Source organism: Ursus americanus, chromosome 16 (genome assembly GCF_024610735.1).
Source record: "Ursus americanus isolate L20-20 chromosome 16, mUrsAme1.1.p, whole genome shotgun sequence".
NCBI lineage: Eukaryota > Metazoa > Chordata > Mammalia > Carnivora > Ursidae > Ursus > Ursus americanus.
In genome coordinates this window covers 50,693,831-50,710,463 of record NC_142142.1, presented here as the reverse complement: position 1 = coordinate 50,710,463, position 16,633 = coordinate 50,693,831, and the positions used below count along the sequence as shown (strand labels likewise).

General features: G+C 54.7%; 1 protein-coding gene across 1 annotated transcript in view; it reads right to left on the bottom strand.

Moving 5' to 3' along the window:
* The window catches only part of DSCAML1 (DS cell adhesion molecule like 1), a 337,921-nt gene that overhangs the window by 58,439 nt on the left and 262,849 nt on the right, over positions 1-16,633 (bottom strand). The gene's annotated exons all lie outside the window — the stretch shown is intronic.

Below are 16,633 nucleotides of genomic sequence, written 5' to 3'. Positions count from 1 at the left end.
GTTACGGGATCGAGCCCCACATCAGGCTCCTCTGCTATGGGCCTGCTTCTTCCTCTCCCACTCCCCCTGCTTGTGTTCCCTCTCTCTCTGGCTGTCTCTATCTCTGTCAAATAAATAAATAAAATCTTTAAAAAAAAAAAAAATAAAGGCACCCTTCTGGCTGCATGCAACCTGGTGCCAAGAGCCATAGTTTGGCCAGTGGAGCAGGAACTGGGTTTCAGACTGCACTTGCCCCTTAGGCTATGTGCCTTTGAGCAGTGCACAACCTGCGCATCCATACATGTCAGTCTCACCTCAGGGAGTCTTCCCAATCATGTGTGTTCAAAGAGAGACACAGACATGGGGGCAACCAGAGACCTCCAGAGATCCCACTTGGTCCTTTAGCTCTGAGTAACAACCACATCTGGGGCCTGGGGTGGGTTCCCTTCCCCACTGTTATTGCAACGAGCATTATGCAACACAACCCAATGCTGTCCCCACGGCCTCAAAGCTCAGAGCATGTTCAGGGGAGCCCATCTAAGAAGAGGAGACTGCTTCTGTGGCTCCCCACCAGCTTGAAGGGATTGGCAGGTGTGGGTTCTACTTGTGTCTTCACCAGCTATGTAGCCTTCAACACACTATGGTCAACTTCTGGGAGCCTCAGCTTCATCACCTGTGATATGAAGCCAGGCTATCGCCCCCTGCAGAGTTGTCACAGGGGCAAAGAGTGCCCACATAGGTAAAGTGCCTGCTACAGGGCAGCTGCTTGAGAACCCCGAGGGCTCTCCTGCCCTTCTTCTTGTCCAAGATAAGCATCAGATAAACACAGGACCTCCCGAAGATGTGACTTGCCAGGCTATTCCACAGAATCACGGAGCCCTAGAGTCGCAGAGCCCAGACAATGTTCAATACAGCAGTTACGAGCCACGTGGGCTACGGGGCACTTGAAATGGGGCCTCTGCACAACTGAGATGTGCTGTGGGGGTAGACACACACTGGGCTTCAAACACATAGGAAGAAAACAATAATGTAAAATGTATCATTAATAATTTTACATTGGTTACATGTTACTATTTTAGATACATCGAGTTAAATAAAATACAGTTGACCCTTCAACAACCCGGGTTTGAATAGCAGTGTAAATGTATTTTTTCTTCCTATGATTTCCCTAATGACATTTGCTTTTCTCTGGATGACTTTACTGTAAGAATACAGCAGAGAATACATACAACGCATACGTATACATGCAACACACAAACAGGTGTTAATCAACTGTTAATGTTATCGGTAAGGCTTCCGGTCTACAGTAGGCTGTTAGTCATTAGATTTAGTTCTATTTGGATTTTTTACTGCATTGAGGGGTTGGCACCCCTACCCCCTGTGTTGTTCAAGGGTCGACTGTGTACTATTACAATGAATCTCAGCTGTTTCCTTTTACTTTTTGAACATGTGACGAGAAGCGTTCAGATTACACGTGTGGCTCGGGTTTGGTTTCTGCTGAACGGCACGGGTGTGGGGCATCTACCCACGCCCTTCGTTTTACACATAAAGAAACTGAGGGCACACAGGAAAGCGATCTGCTCATGGGTCCAGCAGCTAGTGAACAGCAGGGCATCTGAGAGGCGGTCTGATGGCAGAGGGCAGTGCTTACCACACAGAGCTGTAACCCCGGAGGTGGAAGGTAAGACAATGCTGGGAGAACGAATCCCCAGTCCTCTACCATTATAAGCACAAACTCCAGGTGACTCACGAGGGCTTGTCCTGGGCACTCCCCTTAATGGAGGACATTAACAAGCTGGAGTGTGACCAGGAAGATAGGCACATTTCAAACCGTGCTATTTGAAGAATGGGTGAAAACTGGGAATCTATAACTTGCAGGAAGTGGGTTGGGGATAAAACACAAGAGCTCTTTGATAAAGGGAGAAGGACAGACCTCCTCTTTGGCCTGAGAAGGAATCTGCTGGTAGTTTTCGCTGTTTAGGGAAAGGGCTGCAGTGGGAGGCAGTGAGTCCCTGCACTAGAGGCCGGCAATCTCAGGCACAGTAGAGGAGATCCCAGCAGGACTGGACGACCTTGTCCTTGGGGGAGTCTGGGTCTCTGAAGAGAGGGAAAGATGGTCTGAGAAGCCAGCCCACTGTTTCGGGAGGCAATTCTGTGAATCAGCATACCCTTCTCCTCGCATAGAGGAGTCCTGAGCCCTCTGTCCTCAGCAAGAAGCAGGGAACCTGCCTTCTCTCTTCTCTCTGCCCTACGCAGTCTCCCTGCCCACACCAGAACGGAGAACTCTACCCCTGTGCCCCTTCCCCTGCCCGGTCCCTGGCCTCCAAGAGCCACAGTGCCCTCCTGTGCCCACAGACTGGGGCCCCCGGCCCTCTCTTGCTGTGCAGATGGGCTTCACAAGACAGCCCCCTCAGAGAGGGGGGTCCAGGGCGGCCGGTGCCCTGCCCCACCTGCTCTCCTCTTCCCCCCGCCTCCTGTTTGCTCGGTGCTCTGGATCACGAGGTCTCCGCTCCACTGAATCACAGTCATCAACACAAGTGAACCTGAACCCTCACAGCACCGAGGCTCAGCTGCGCCCCAGAGGGCTTTTGGGTTGAAGGCAGACCCCCCAAGAATTCCCTAGAGATGTTCATGTTCAGTCACCTACCTACAGGAACACACACACACATACACAATCAGTGATAAAAACACACCCCAAAGCTGCAAACACAGTCACCGTAACTGCCTGTGCTCTGACGTCCTCACCCCACACTCACACACGGTGTCACAGACACATAACATGATGCCACTGTCAGCGGCATGTCGGTACCCAGATGTGGTTGTCTAAGGCACATCGACCCACAGCCTGGCATTGCCTAAGTGCGCCCTCCCTCTACACACACACACACACACACACACACACACACACACACACACACACTTTTATGATTACCTTTTACTGTACACTTACCACGTACCATGTGTTGGCAATATTCTAGGACTTTAACTGAACTAACTCATGTGAAGTAGGTCCTGTCCCTATTCCCGCTCCAAAGCCTGGGTCCTGCCGTGTTTCTTGAGCAAGCTCTGTGGCCTCCCCGGGCCTGGGATGCCCATGATGGAGCAGGCAATAAGCTAGATGCTTTGCCTCTTGGCTTATTGCTCCATGATCCCCCCTCAGCAACAACCGTGAGAGGTCTTATTATCCCCATTTTTCAAATGAGGAGACCGAGGCTTCCAGAAGGCAGTTCTTCCCTCTGTAAGCCCCTGCTACTGGGGTGGCAGGGGAAGGCCACTTCTTGCCGTCTGTCTGTCTGTCGTGCATGCACGGAGTCTCTGGCTTTGGAAAATGGAAGTTAGCTGTCCCCAAAGAGCTGGGGCTTCTCCGTGGTGGGCAGGACCCTCCCAGGGCGGGCATCAGGGACGGCGGCTTTAGGGGCTCAGCAGGGGAGGAGAGGAAGGGATTGTACGCACAGGGCTGAGTCCTCTGTGACAAATGCTAATAGCAGCCACATAGGCAACATGATGCTCCAATAGGACACAGGAGGCTTTAATGAGATACAATTTCTCTGCTTTCCTGCAGTGTAATTCAATTAACAGCCAGGGAAACCTAATTTCTTTTTACAAAGAGGGGTGCAGGGGGAGATTCTCTGGGGACTTGGGAACAGGGAGGGGCTGGGCCTAGAGGCATCAAGGAGACCCATGTAGGCCAGCCGCCTCTAATACATAGCTCCTTCCAGTATGGCCCTTTAGGTGGAGAGGGTAGGGTATTTCCCCGGGGTCCCATAGGAAGTCCTGTGTGAACCGAGCCAGTCTAGCTCAAAGCTTATAGCCCCAGCACCCGGTACCGTGCCTGGCACTATGCACAACCAAGTTGGGGCAAGCCTGGTAGAGGCCACAGATGACTCCCTGACACGCCATGTCATTGCAGTTGTCCCTCCTATGGGCACTGAGCGGGATCCCTGGTGTCATGCATGCCATACATTGCAGGGTCCTTGTACCCTTGTCTCTGGCTGGGAGACTCCCCAGGGCAGAAGCATCTCTGTTGAGGACTCGGCACATTTGTGGAAAGCTCCCAAGTGCAGGACTCCTACCTCTCCTGTTCCCCACCAGTGCCCTGGGTCTACCTGCTTAGGTCCACGGTTAGACTCACTCCAGGGCAGGGAGGAGCCTTGCTGGGCCTTTGGCACCCAGGCCACTGCCTTACAGCCATGCAGAAATTTCAGATTTTCTCCTCCTGGTTCCGCCGAGGCCTTCTTGGCAGGTGCCACGGAGAGGAGGAAGGCACCAGACTGAGTGGAATCACCCCCTCCTCGCTCCAGGACCCTCCTGGGGCAGCAAGCGAGGGGAGAGGAAATCAATTTCAGAAACAAGACAGTTGTCAGAATCTGATGTAACCGGTTCCCGTCTGTGAAATTACTCACAGGCCGGCTCCTGTCACCCCCGAGGTCCTGCCCAGACCAGCTGCTATTTACATTTTAATTTGATGTGAGAGGCTGATAGATTTTTAAAACACCATGAGACAGCTCTGCTTCCTTGCTCACCCCTAGCATCCCCAGACTTTCCGACCAACCCCAGGCTTGGAGATGGGGTTCTGGGGCGCCTAGAGGCTGCCATGGGGATTGTCAACCACGTCTCTTCGGCCCCTCCCTTGCTCCTCCAGCTGCCTTTCTCTGGGCCCCACTTCACAGGTCTGCTCCTTGCAGCTCTCATAGCCCTGCAGCGTCCTTTGTGAGGACTTTCACTCTTGTTAAGGAGCTGGCCTGGGGTTATTAGCCCCTACATTACCAGCAAGAAGTGGAGGCTCAGAGAGGCTAAGTGGTTTGTCTAAGGTCACACAGCTGGTAAGTGGCAGGAAGGAGATCAAGCCCCAGGTCCCCTGACAAGTCATTAGCTCCCTTTCCTCTGGTTTCAGTCCAGCCTTCTCCTTCTGCCTGGTTGATTTTTCTCCCACTCTGGGCTTTATCCCAGGAGCGGGGAGCTGTGGGGATGACGTAGTGCAGATGAATCCTGGAGGAGTGCAGAAGGAGCCTGGAAACCAGAGTGGGGCTGGGCTGGCAGGGCCAGAAGGCTAGGGGAGGCTGCAGGGCCGGGCCGGGGGCTGGGGGCAGGACTTAGCTGGCAGTGAGTCAGGTTTCCTCTGTCTCTGTCTCCCTCCCTCTCTTCCGCCTGGTGATTGGAGCTCAGCTGGTGTTTCTGACAAGTCCCCAAGTCACCAGGGAGGGAAGATTCAGTTATGAATACCCAAAGGAGAGGAGCAGAGTGTGTGGGAAGGAGAATGTGGAAGAAATAGGACGGAAATGCCACTGGCTGTTGGGAGAGGCCGGATCAAATGTGAAAAAGGCAAGGAATGTTGCATTTGGAAAGGAAGCCAGGGGCCCCTCTCCACCCCATTTGTGGGCCAGAGTCTGTAGTCCTCCCGGTGTTTTCCACTGCTGAGGGCTGCCTGTGGGCCAGCTCTGTCCCGTGTTCTTCTAGGTGTATCAATTTGCTGAATCCCCGACCACCTTGTTTTGGTTTCCACTTTTCCAACGGGGAAACTGAGGCTTAGAGAAGTAAACTGCCCAAGGTCACACAGTTAGCAAGTGGCAGAGGCAGGACTTAGCCCAGGTGCCTATGGTTTTACCCACAATGTGACACTGGCCAGAACAGTGCAGGGAACAGGGATGCAGGTAGCCAGGAATGGGAGCGCAAAGGGCCCGGCTTCTCTGAAGAGAAATGCAGTGAATACTGGGGGGAGAAGACTGGTCTGGGAGCCAGGAGACCAAGGGGTTAGGCTATTCTGCTCTCTTAGGTGGGAGGCCTGGAGGAGAGGGTCAAGGAGGTCCTCAGGCCTGGCTACATGTACAAATTACCTGGAGAGTTAAAAAAAAAAAAAAATCTTATGGCACAGTCCCCATGCCCAGAGGCTCTGATTTAATTGGTCCAGTGTGGGGACCAGGGGCAGAATTCCTTAAGAGCCACCCCCACCTGGGTGATTCTCACACGTGGTCTGGGGGAAGAGCTACAGACAGGGCCGATGACCCTCTTCCACCTCCCATTCTAGTACACGCCCTCTGGTCCTTCCTTGGCCACCGGGAGGACCATCTTAAAGCCAATACGACTGGAAGAAGGGCAGCAAAGTCCTGTGGTTCTTCACTATCTCCAAGGAAGAAGTTCACTTTTTCAGGAAGTCCTTCTGAGAGTCTAACTGAAATCTCGTTAGGATCTGCACTGAGCTTTTTGCTAATTAGGATGCTCCGGGCAGGCTGAAAGGGTTTTCTGGATGTCCCCCTCTTTGCCCCCTTGGGGGAGGACTTTCCAGGGGACAACCGATACCCTGAAGGCTCTTGAGGGCTCTACAAACCCACTTGTCAGAGGAGAGGGGAGCCTCCTGGCTCAGGAGCTCTCATCTTTTGTTTCTGAAAGGATTACATGTACCCATTTGAGGTGAGTGGGCCCCTCCTTCCCCCAGCGCAGCCGACTCCCCTCCCTCCCCCCAAAGGCTTGTGTCTCCTCCTTGTTAACAAGATTGTGACAAGAACGGTAGCCCTGTTTGTCGGAGTGAGATAAGCCGCCACAAAGGGGCATTGTTGGCACGCGGGGTGGTGGGCCTGGGGCGGGGTGGGTGGCAGCTCTCTGAGCTCGGCCAGGCAGCAGCTCCAGGCTTCCCCAGGGAAGAGCTGGTTGGAGGGCGGGGTGGGGGGGCTGCCTTCTGGTTTCTGCTTCGTTTTCTCCCTTCTTAAAGAGCCAGGGCCGTGGCGTTGTTAATTTGCTCGCACCCACATCGGCTTCATGTCTCCCCTGATTAGCCAAGCTCCACCGGAAGCATGAGATGAATTCAAATTGCATGGAAGCAATCAGCTGCGCTCTGAGGGGTGGTGGGGAGAGGCCTGGGGAGCCGGGGGCCTATGGGACCCTAGCTGTCCACTGCCTGTGTGCGGGGGCGGGGGGGGGCACACACAAGAACAGTGTGCGTGTGTGCCTGTGTGTGTGCGTGTGTATGTGAAGGGGGTTGGGGTGAGGGTCACGAAGGGCAGGATCTTTGAGACTCAGACTGCAGACCTGCTTCTGCTCTAGGGTGGTCCCCACTGAGACCCTCCCACTCACCAGGCCTTGCTTTCTCCAGCTATAAAATGGGGTCAGTCAGTTCTTCTCTTGGCTGCTTGCCAAGGAGTCCAAGCGCAGACTCGGGGCACATTCTCAAGTCTCCCCTGCCTCTGGCCCTCTTCTCTCCCCAGAATGTTGGGAAAATGATAGTAATCATACAAATAGCTAACATGTATCGAATGCTTGTTATCTGCCACGCGCCTTGATTAACGCTTTACATGAATTATCTCATTCAATTCTCCCCCCTCCTCTTCCCCATGATCTGAGAAGGTGGGTGGTGGGTGGTATTTTTATTCCCATTTTAGAGATGAGAGAACACTCAGAAATTACCCTGAACATCGGAATCCGATGGTAATGCCAGGACATGCCAGGACGTAAGGCCATCTTAGTATCTGGAAGGCCCTTCTGGGTCATCACTGTGAGTGCCCTAGGGCAGGGCTCAGCAGAGTTTTTCCTATAAAGGTCCAGATAGTAAACCTTATAGACTTTGCAGGCCATAGGTCTCTGTTAAGATGACTCAGCCCTGCCATTGTAGCTCGAAAGCAGCCCTGGACAGTAAGACGGGAAGGATGGGCGTGGCTGCTTTCCAGCAAAAGGGGCAGCTGGCCACGTTTGGCCTCAGGCCCGGTTTGCTAAGCCCCGACTCCAGAGTTCCATACACAGGAGTTTCTGGTTAGGAGACTGGTTGCATTTAGACAAGGACAGTTGTAGGATGGTGGAAGCGATGACATTTCAGCTGTCAGAGTTCTGGAAAGCATGAAGTCATCGAATAAATCACCCAGCATGGGTATTGTTAGGGCTTGAATCGTGTCTCCCGAGACATATGTCAAGTCCTAACCCTGGTACCTGTGAGTGTGACCTTTTTGGAAATAGGGTCTTTGTGATGCCATCTTAGCTTACATCTTGATGACATCTTCCTGGAGCGGGATGGGCCCCTAATCAATGGGACTGGTGTCCTCAGAGAGGAGACGTGCAGAGGAAAAATGGTGTGAGGACACCCAGGGAGAAGCACGTGAGGGGGAGGCAGAGACCGGAGCGGTGCACTTACCCCCTGAGGACAGCTGGGAGCCCCTGAAGAGGGAAGCCTGCTCCCCAGAGCCTGCAGGCAGAGTACGGCCCTGCTGACTTGCGCGTTTTGCATGTCTAGCCTCCCAGCACGGCCACAGAATGCATTTCTGGTTTTTTAAGCCATCTGGTCTGTGGTGCTTTGTTACAGGGGTCCCCGGAAAGTAATATAGGGATCCAGGGTGTGAGAGGGATCTTTGTGCCAAGTGCCAGGGAGGGCCGCTCCCAGCTTTCCTGCGTGGAGCTGGAAGGGGCTTCCTGAGGTGGGACGCGGCGTGGGCTTTGCTCTGCCTGCGCCTTGGGGAGGCCACTCCCCGTTACGCTCCCACCCTGCGCACAGGCTGGCAGTGGGCAAGCAGGTGTGCCAGCATGCCAGTGCCCCACGTACACGACCCCTGCCACCAACACCAGGGACCGGCGCTCGGGAGTGCTCCGTGACTACCGAATAATGAATGAACGGCGGCTGGCCTGGACACAAGAAAATCTTCAGAATCTCAATCCCACCATGTCTCGAGTCTCCATAGACCCGAGAGGCCCGATGGAAGCCCGGTGCTCCCGGGCTGGAGGCCCCAAGGGCTGGGCAGGGATGGGGTGGGGGTCGGGTTTGGGGGGATTCTCCTGTCTGCCCACCAGTCTCATCCTTTCTGGCCCGGGACAGGACACCTGCCAGCCGCGCAGTGACTCGTGAGGCACCTTTGGGGCATGGGGATTGTGTCTGGGCAAGCACGCTGCCCTAGGCAGAAACCCTGGCAGAGTGTCAGCCCGTGTCCGGCGGCCTCAGAGCACCCCGTCATCCCACCCGGACCTGGCCAAGCGCACACAGCACCTTTCCCTCCTCATCTACTGCATTTCTACCGGCCGAACATGATGCCGCTCATCAAGCCTCGGCGCTCCCGGCTCCTCGTCCAACCCATCGTCAACGCCTAGTGCTTGTTCCCTCATAGTGACCCTTAGAATCCCCCTTTCTCTCCATTCCCTGCTCACGATCCTAGTATCACGTGCAGACAGACTTCCCTGCCACTCTTCCCACAAGATCTCTCCCTCATCCCGGGCTGGCACCCTCTTGTTAGAGGTTCTCCTCATGGCCTCCCACACGGCTCCCTACCCCAGTGCCTTTGCTCATGCCATTCCTTCCGCCACCTCTTCTTTAAGGCTCAAGTCCCACTCCTCTAGAAATCTCTGTCTGACCACGTCTGTCCACGCTGGGTTTTTCCTTCCCTGACCTAACGTTGCACTTGTAGAGCCAGACCCCTTAGCACGTGATCTTGCCTTGTTTCCTGAAGGTTGGTTCCAGCTTCCTCGCTAGTCTGTAAGTTCCTGGGGGGCAGGAATGGGGATTTCATCAGGAAGTGCCTGTTTACTGCTTGGCTGATCCTACGATCTGTTCTGCCCCTACCATCCAGAGAGGCTTCGATCACAACTGGGGGACATGATCTGGGCTCCTAACTTAGGGCGGGTTTGGAGACACTGCTTCTGCTCTTTGCCTGCTTGCATTTTCTCATCCAGTAAACGGAGCCAGGCAGTGATAACCCCTGCTCCCTTGTGTCTCAAAATGTTTACTGTACTTTTTCCTTGATTAGCATATAAAGTGCACAAAATTCTGCTTTTCATCGGATCTGCTGGAGCTGAACGTAAGAAAGGCCTTGAAGGACACCTTAGAGCCCAGAGCCATCTGGACTGCTGGCCACCACTGCCTAAGCCTCTAGCAAGGAGATAAGGGCCCCAGTGAGCTTGGGGACGAGATGTCTCCAGGTGCAAGCACTTTCAGATTGGGAGTGGAGGTCTCCCAGACAAGGCCATTCGGCTGAACCTTCCATAAAACTCTCCGCTGCTTGTCTGGGGACCTGGCTTGTCATGGTGAGGAGAAGAGGGGCCAGGGGAGGGGGCTGTTCCACACGGAGATTTTCATTCTACCTTGAAACCTTGTACAAAGGACTGTTTGGGGGCTTGGTTTGGCATGTGATGTGACATGCTCCGATGGCACTGCTGGCCTCTTGAGGTCAGTAAGATGGCCCATGTGTCTTTGGTTCAGACTTGTCTTTATCTCTAACCCCCCGGAAACCCCGAGGGCTCTGGCTTCTGAAAGCAGGGTCCTGGAAGAACTGGTAGCACGTGCCCTGCCTGGTCTCCATTGGCACAGCAGAAGGTGGCCAGTTGGTTGAGCTCTGTTCTTGTCTTTGGGGCTGAGGGAAAGGGACAGAGGGATTGGGACTTCTCTCAGCAGAGGAGCAAACTGAGTCCAGGGAGATGAAGTGACTGGCCCCAGTTTACTCAGTGTGTAGTGGGGGACACTGAGACAAGAGATCAGGACCCCCATCTCCCTGCGTGGGGCCTTCCTGTCCCCTAAGCCGTCCATTCATTTTGGTGTCCCTGGGTCCTGCACAGGGTGGGGAGAGCCTGGGTGGACGTGGCTGCAGACCTGCTGGGGAGGGTTCAGGGGTGGGGGGAGCAGCATGGAGCCTGGCCTGGAGACAGGATATGTCCAGCCTCTCTGCTCGCCCCTGTTTGAGGAAGCAGGAGACAAAGTGCTGCTCCTTATTCTATGAAGTCTGAAAATCAATAAGGCCAAAGAGCCAGCTGGATAATCATTGCCATGGAAATCATGGCAATGGTTCATTCCCTCTTCCCCTCCCTCCCTCCTTTACCGGAGGCTGGGAGGCCAGGCCCCAGGCTTGCAGGGACTCCAGGCTTGGTGCAGACCAAGGTGGGGTTCCCTCAGCTGTCCTGAGGCTGGGCAACTGAGGCTGACCTATGACCAGCACTGGGGGGGGGGGAAGGGTTGGTAAGCACTGTGGCCAAACTCCCCCGCTACGGCAGGGCCAGTGTCAGCCCCAGGCCGGTGTGACTCGGAGGCCAAGCATTGTCTCGCTCTGCTGCCTGCCACTCGCCTTTCTTGCCTCCTCCCCTGACTGTCTGCCGATCCCACAGAGGGGCTGTCCCACCCATCCCTCAGCCAATCAGGGAGACTCATAAGGGCAGAAGGGAGCACCAAGGGGGTGACCTGTGATGCTCTGTAGGACTGGACCAGACACAGGGGCTGGGGTCAGTTGGCCTGTTGTCCCCAGCAGGACAGGCCAGAGTGGGAGGAGCCCTCTGCTGAGCTGGGCGCCAGAGGCAGGCATTCCCACAGTGGGAAAGGAAGACCAGCCCAGCCTTCAAGGAGCTCCAGTCCTGTGAGGAGATGGGACCTACCACCAGGGGCCACAGAGGAAAACCTTGGGCTACTTGCTTGGCTTCTGCGTGCCTGTTTCTTCTTGTGGGCTGAGACGGCCCTTACGAGTACATGTGTGGGCCTCCCAAGCCACACCAGGCTCCTTCTGCATGCCCTGAAAACAGCCCTCCCTCACTCAGATCTAGGGGTCATGCTGGTGGCAGGGCCCATCCTTGAGAGGACAGATTGGGCAAGACACTGCAGAAGATCCTAAAGTCGCCTTGGGGCATTTGGGCAGGGAATCCCCTGGGCACCTGGAATGTGGTCTAGAAAGGGGGTTGCGAGCCCTGGGTAGCTGTTTCCTTTGGCCATAGACTCCTGGCCCTGTGGGAGGGGCAGGGGCTGATGAGGGCAGAAGAAGCCCTCTAGAGCAGGAGCCCCAGTCCTTGGGTGCAAGGGAGGAGGAAGAATTTCCTTTGGGCAAATTTGACATCAGGACCATCTTGGGTCATGGGATACTCGGTCGTCTTTCCAAGGCTTTGTATCCTGCCGTCTGTACTGTACCTGTGGTCAGCCACGGGCAGGTGACCTTGTCTACCCAGGCCTGGGACTTCCCTCCCTAGCGTGCCCCCCCCCCCTCCAGTCCCCACTTGGCTCCATTCTCCTGCCTCCTGCTTCCCAGCCACTCTGCAGCTGGGTGTGTGCTTGTGGAGGGCTCTTGGATCTGGCTTTAATTGGTCTGACATTTTGCTAAACAAACAAATCAAAACTCAGACCAAACAAAGAGCCCTTATGGGTTTAATTGGCCGTGGGTTCTGCCTCAGCCCAATCACTGGAGCCTTTACAAAGTGGAGGAGAGTCTGGGGGATAGAACAGAACCTGTCTAATCAGGTAACCTGCAGCACAAAAGGGCCTCTGAGCCCAGGGAGGCACCGCCAGGTGGTGGCGACATCAAAACCCAGCCAGCCCCTTGCACCCCAGACTAAGCAGCCTGGCTTTCTACCTGCCTCTCTGTAAAGCATTCTTTTTGAAGATGGTTAATTTTTCTTTCCTGTGTGCCAGTTGAAGGAGGGATTCCTTTCTCCTCCTTTTGGTCATTATCTCTTCTCTCTCTCTCTCTCTCTTTTTTTTTTTTTTCATTTTAAAAGGGAGATAAAAGGTAGCTGGATGTGGTATTTTCTTTCGTTAATTACATTTATTTTCAACCACGTTCTGGGAGGAGCTCCGGCGTCCTGAAAGGACCATGCACATTGCTAGAATCACAGATTGTTTGAGCTGGAAAGGACCTTGGGATCAGTTAGTGACCAGGTTCTAGGCCAGGCCTCTTACTGTTCAGATGAGAACCCCGAGGCCCAGAGAAGGGAAGGGACGGCTCTTAGATACATGGCTGGTGAGTCATGGAGCCAGGACCGGCATCTTCTGACTCTGGGTCTTTGCACTTTCTACCAAACCATGAGCCCTTAGAGGCAAGTTCTGGTCTCAGCTGGGACTCTATCACCCACTGACCTTGATCCAGTGCCTCACCTTCTTTAGGAAGGAGCTATTGCCTGCTGACCTCACAGGCGAGGCATAAGAAGCGCTCTAGAAACTATGGCGTGCTGGCCTGAGACAGCGGCAAGGCTGGGCTATCAGCTCAGACGATCCCAGGCTCAGCTCACACCAATGTTCTGGGGATCAGGGAGCCGTGGGGGCCAGTCGGGTCCGGTTGGTTGCCGACAAGCATGTCCAGGGATTAGAAAACCAACTGCCCACCCTGACATGCCCTTTGCACCCCAGGGCCCTGAGGAGAGGCTCTCCATGGCAATTCTGCAAGGATCAGCTCTGGGATTCTGACTCCCACCAGACCCCTGGGCTCCTGGAACTCTGGTTTTCCACCTGATATCAAAAGTCAATGCTACTTAGAAAGAAAGTGCTGAGCTTCCAAAGCCCACAAGCACCTGACCTTTCATTTTCCCTTCAGTCTCCTCCAGACACCCGAGATCCCACCTCACCAGATGACACTCGCGGACTGCCCTGCCTCCACGCCCTTGCTGTGCTTTTTCCCCAGGGATGGAATGACATCTGTCACTGTTGGTTCCTGCCAGAATCCCTCTGTTTGTTAAGCCCCACTTAAGACTACTGCTTTTGTGGGGCTTTTCTTGACACTTCCTCATTCACCGCAAAGTTAAAATTGACTTCTCCTTCCCCGAGTCTCTTTGTATCGCCTCGTTTGTAGCCTCGGAAGGCACTTGTCGTTTTGTGCGGGATAGTTGTTTGGGGTACACATCTACCTCCTCGAGATTCTAAATTCCCTGAAAACAGCAACTCTGTCTTACTCATCACTAGATTTTCAGCCCCTAAAATGAAAGATCACTAACAATTATTGCATGTGTATTCGGTGCCATGTAGTATATTAATTGCTGGAAGCGAATGTCTCATTTAAACCTTTCTGATGAGTAAAAAGTGTTCTAATCCCAAGCTTACTGAGCAGGAAATTGGGGCTTGCAGAGACCACTGTCCAAGACCTCACAGCTATCAAGTGGCAGAGCGGGGATTTGAACGCAGGCCTGTCTGGTACTAAGGTCTATACTCTTAGTCACAGAGTTTTATCAACCTGCTTAGTGAGGGCTCAAGGAAGAGCTACTGAGTTATCACTGGAAACCATGGGGGTCAATGGTGTAGACACTCCCCAGCAGAAGCCAACCACAAATGTCCTGTTTGACACCTGGATGCATTTTAGGATGTATGTCCCTTTGAGGTGTTTAGTTTCTTTCTTCTATTTGGTTAACGTGGGGACTAGGGTCAGTTTGCCTTCTGAGAGTTCACGGAAGTGTGACGTCTGACAGGGTGGCACCATATTGGGTCAACATTTCCTTGAGTGCGCATGGACACAAGCCTTGAAATTGGCTTTGAGGCCTTGAAAGCGCAGGTCCTCCTGTGGCCAGCTCTGCAAGGTGAGGGGAGCGTTGGTGGTGGTGAGTGTTTGAGATGGACTGAGAGATGGCTAGGCATGGCTTGCCCCCAGCAGTCCCATGGGTGACACACATGCCTGGGTCCTGGAGGTTCTTCTCCACCTTCCTGTGTCCTTTCAACTGAAGTCAGAGTGGGGAGTTGGGAGAAGGCCGAGGGTGAATGAAGAAGGAAAGGGCAGAGCAGCAACGGGGAGGGGGGAGATGTGCAAGGGGAGCAGCTGGGGTCGGTTCCCTAGAGCAGGCTGTCTGTGCAAACACAGCAGGAGGCAGAGTGGAAGAAGTTCCCAAGGAAAATTGGGACCCCCCCCATGCTCCAGCCCAGAGCTCGCTCCCCCCTCCTGTCACACTGTCCCAGGAGCCTCCCCTGGCTGCTGGATATGGCGTAGCTTGATTCAGGCGTCTAAGGAAGGGTCATCAGACCCTCCAACCCCAGAGAGAGGCTGTGCCGCGCTCAGCCCTTCCATTCCGGCTGTCCTTGGGCCTCCAAGGCCCCTGGCCCTGCTGCTCCTGTCCTGCTGCCATTCGGGGTGGCACGGGGGCCCCTAGGGTGGCTGGGCGGGTCACCGGGGAGCACGGGGCTGGAAGGCAAGGGGGCGTCCGTGACAGAGAAAGTGTGTCAGGAAAAGGCCATCGAAGGAGTGCGTGCATGGGAGGCGGTATGAGAGCGCCCCGCTGGAAGACAGCCTGTCCGCTGAGGGGGTGGCAGGGTAGAGGCTGTGCGAGCAAGTGCTGAGAGACGCCAAGTCACAGGCGGCGGGGAGGGAGGTGCGGTGAGCAGGAAAGTATGACCCGAGGTGTCTGTGAGACGGAGCAGGTGTGAGAAAGGCGTGTGCGCGTGTGCCTTGCTGTGAAACAAGCCAAGGAGAATGACAAGGTGGCTGAAAATGGGACGAGAGCGAGGGGAGGAAGGAACGAGGTCCAGATTCTGCCCACAGGTGATGGGGGTGGGAAGAAGCTCCTCGGGAAGAGAGGCTCAGGCATTGACACGGCCGTGTGCGTGTGCGTGTGTGTGTGTGTGATGTTGTGTCGCACGCGCTCACAAGGCTGCCCTGAGTTCACAAAACGGGCTTCCTCGGAGTATCTCCGGGTGTCGCATGGCTGCTGCCTGGGCTGAGCAGTGTAGACAGCACAGGAAAAACGCGGTGCCCGAGAGGTGAGGGGACTTGGCCCGGGGCCTGCAGGACGTCAGGGACAGCCTGCTGCGACCCGAGGCTCCTCACACAGCCCACCTTCCTGACCGCCGGGTCACCCATCACCCATGTCCCCCTCACCCCGCAAACCGGGCGCCACAAAGCCACAGCCACGCATGTGTGGTGGAATCCCCTAGCTTCTAGAAGAACGAGCAAAGCACAAAAAGGAAATAAAAAAGCCTAAGGGTTTGGGCTCCGCTCTGCTGCTGATGGTGGGGAGGTAAGGGTCAGATTCCACGGACGGTTCTGCGAGGTGCCTGCTACTCCCCTCACCTCACGCAGGCGGGATTAGCGAAGTTCTCCCCGGCGGAGGGATGTAGATTGATTGCCTGGTTTTATTAAGGACAAAGTGCTTTTTGATAGTGTGAGGGAAGCGGCTCCCCAGGGTGGGGATTCCGGCGCCCGGAGCTCCCTGAGCATCGATCGCCGGGACTTCCCTGTCTTGTGCTGAGCTGAACGCGGGCTTTGGCAAGTGATAAAGAAAAGCTCGATTCTTCGAGAAGGGACCCCACACCAGGCACTGCCCTCGGCAGTCATTCCCGCACCGACCCTGCAGGGACTGCCGGAACCGATAGCAGAACTGGTAAGCCTTTGATGGCTGACTGGGTGCCAGTTACCACACTGGCTGCTTTCCGCATAGTATCATTCTTGACACAGAACATAACAGGTAAGGCACTATTAGGACTTTCATTTCCTCTATCAGGGAAATGAGGTATGTACGGCGAGGCCAAGCAAACTCATCAAGGTCACAGTAACTACAACATGGTGCCCAGATTCCCACTTGGCTTTGGTCGGGTGCTCAAACACAAGCTCTCACCACTGTCCTGCATGGCCCATGGTCCATTCCCTGCACGGGGTCAGGTGGACACTGTTCCTGTGACACGATTCCCTGGGGTCCCATTATACAGACCCCAAGACTCTAAAAGGATAGGCTTATTTGGTAGGAATGTCCACATATGATTCAACAGAATTCAGGAATATTCTGGGCTTCTGAAGCTGTGAGACCAGCTCTATGTCTGGGGATTGAGTAGCCATAGACTGAGCACTGAGTGATGAGTTTCATTGCTCTTTTGGCTTTCCCAAAATATCCCGTGACCAGTTCCTGTGTTACTCAAGCAGTCTGGTGGGGAGCGTGGGCTGGAAACGAACCTCTAGCACAGGGAAGAAGCTGGAGCCTAGACAGGTGAGGTGACTCGGCCAAGGTCACAGGGGGCCTTGAGCCCCCCACC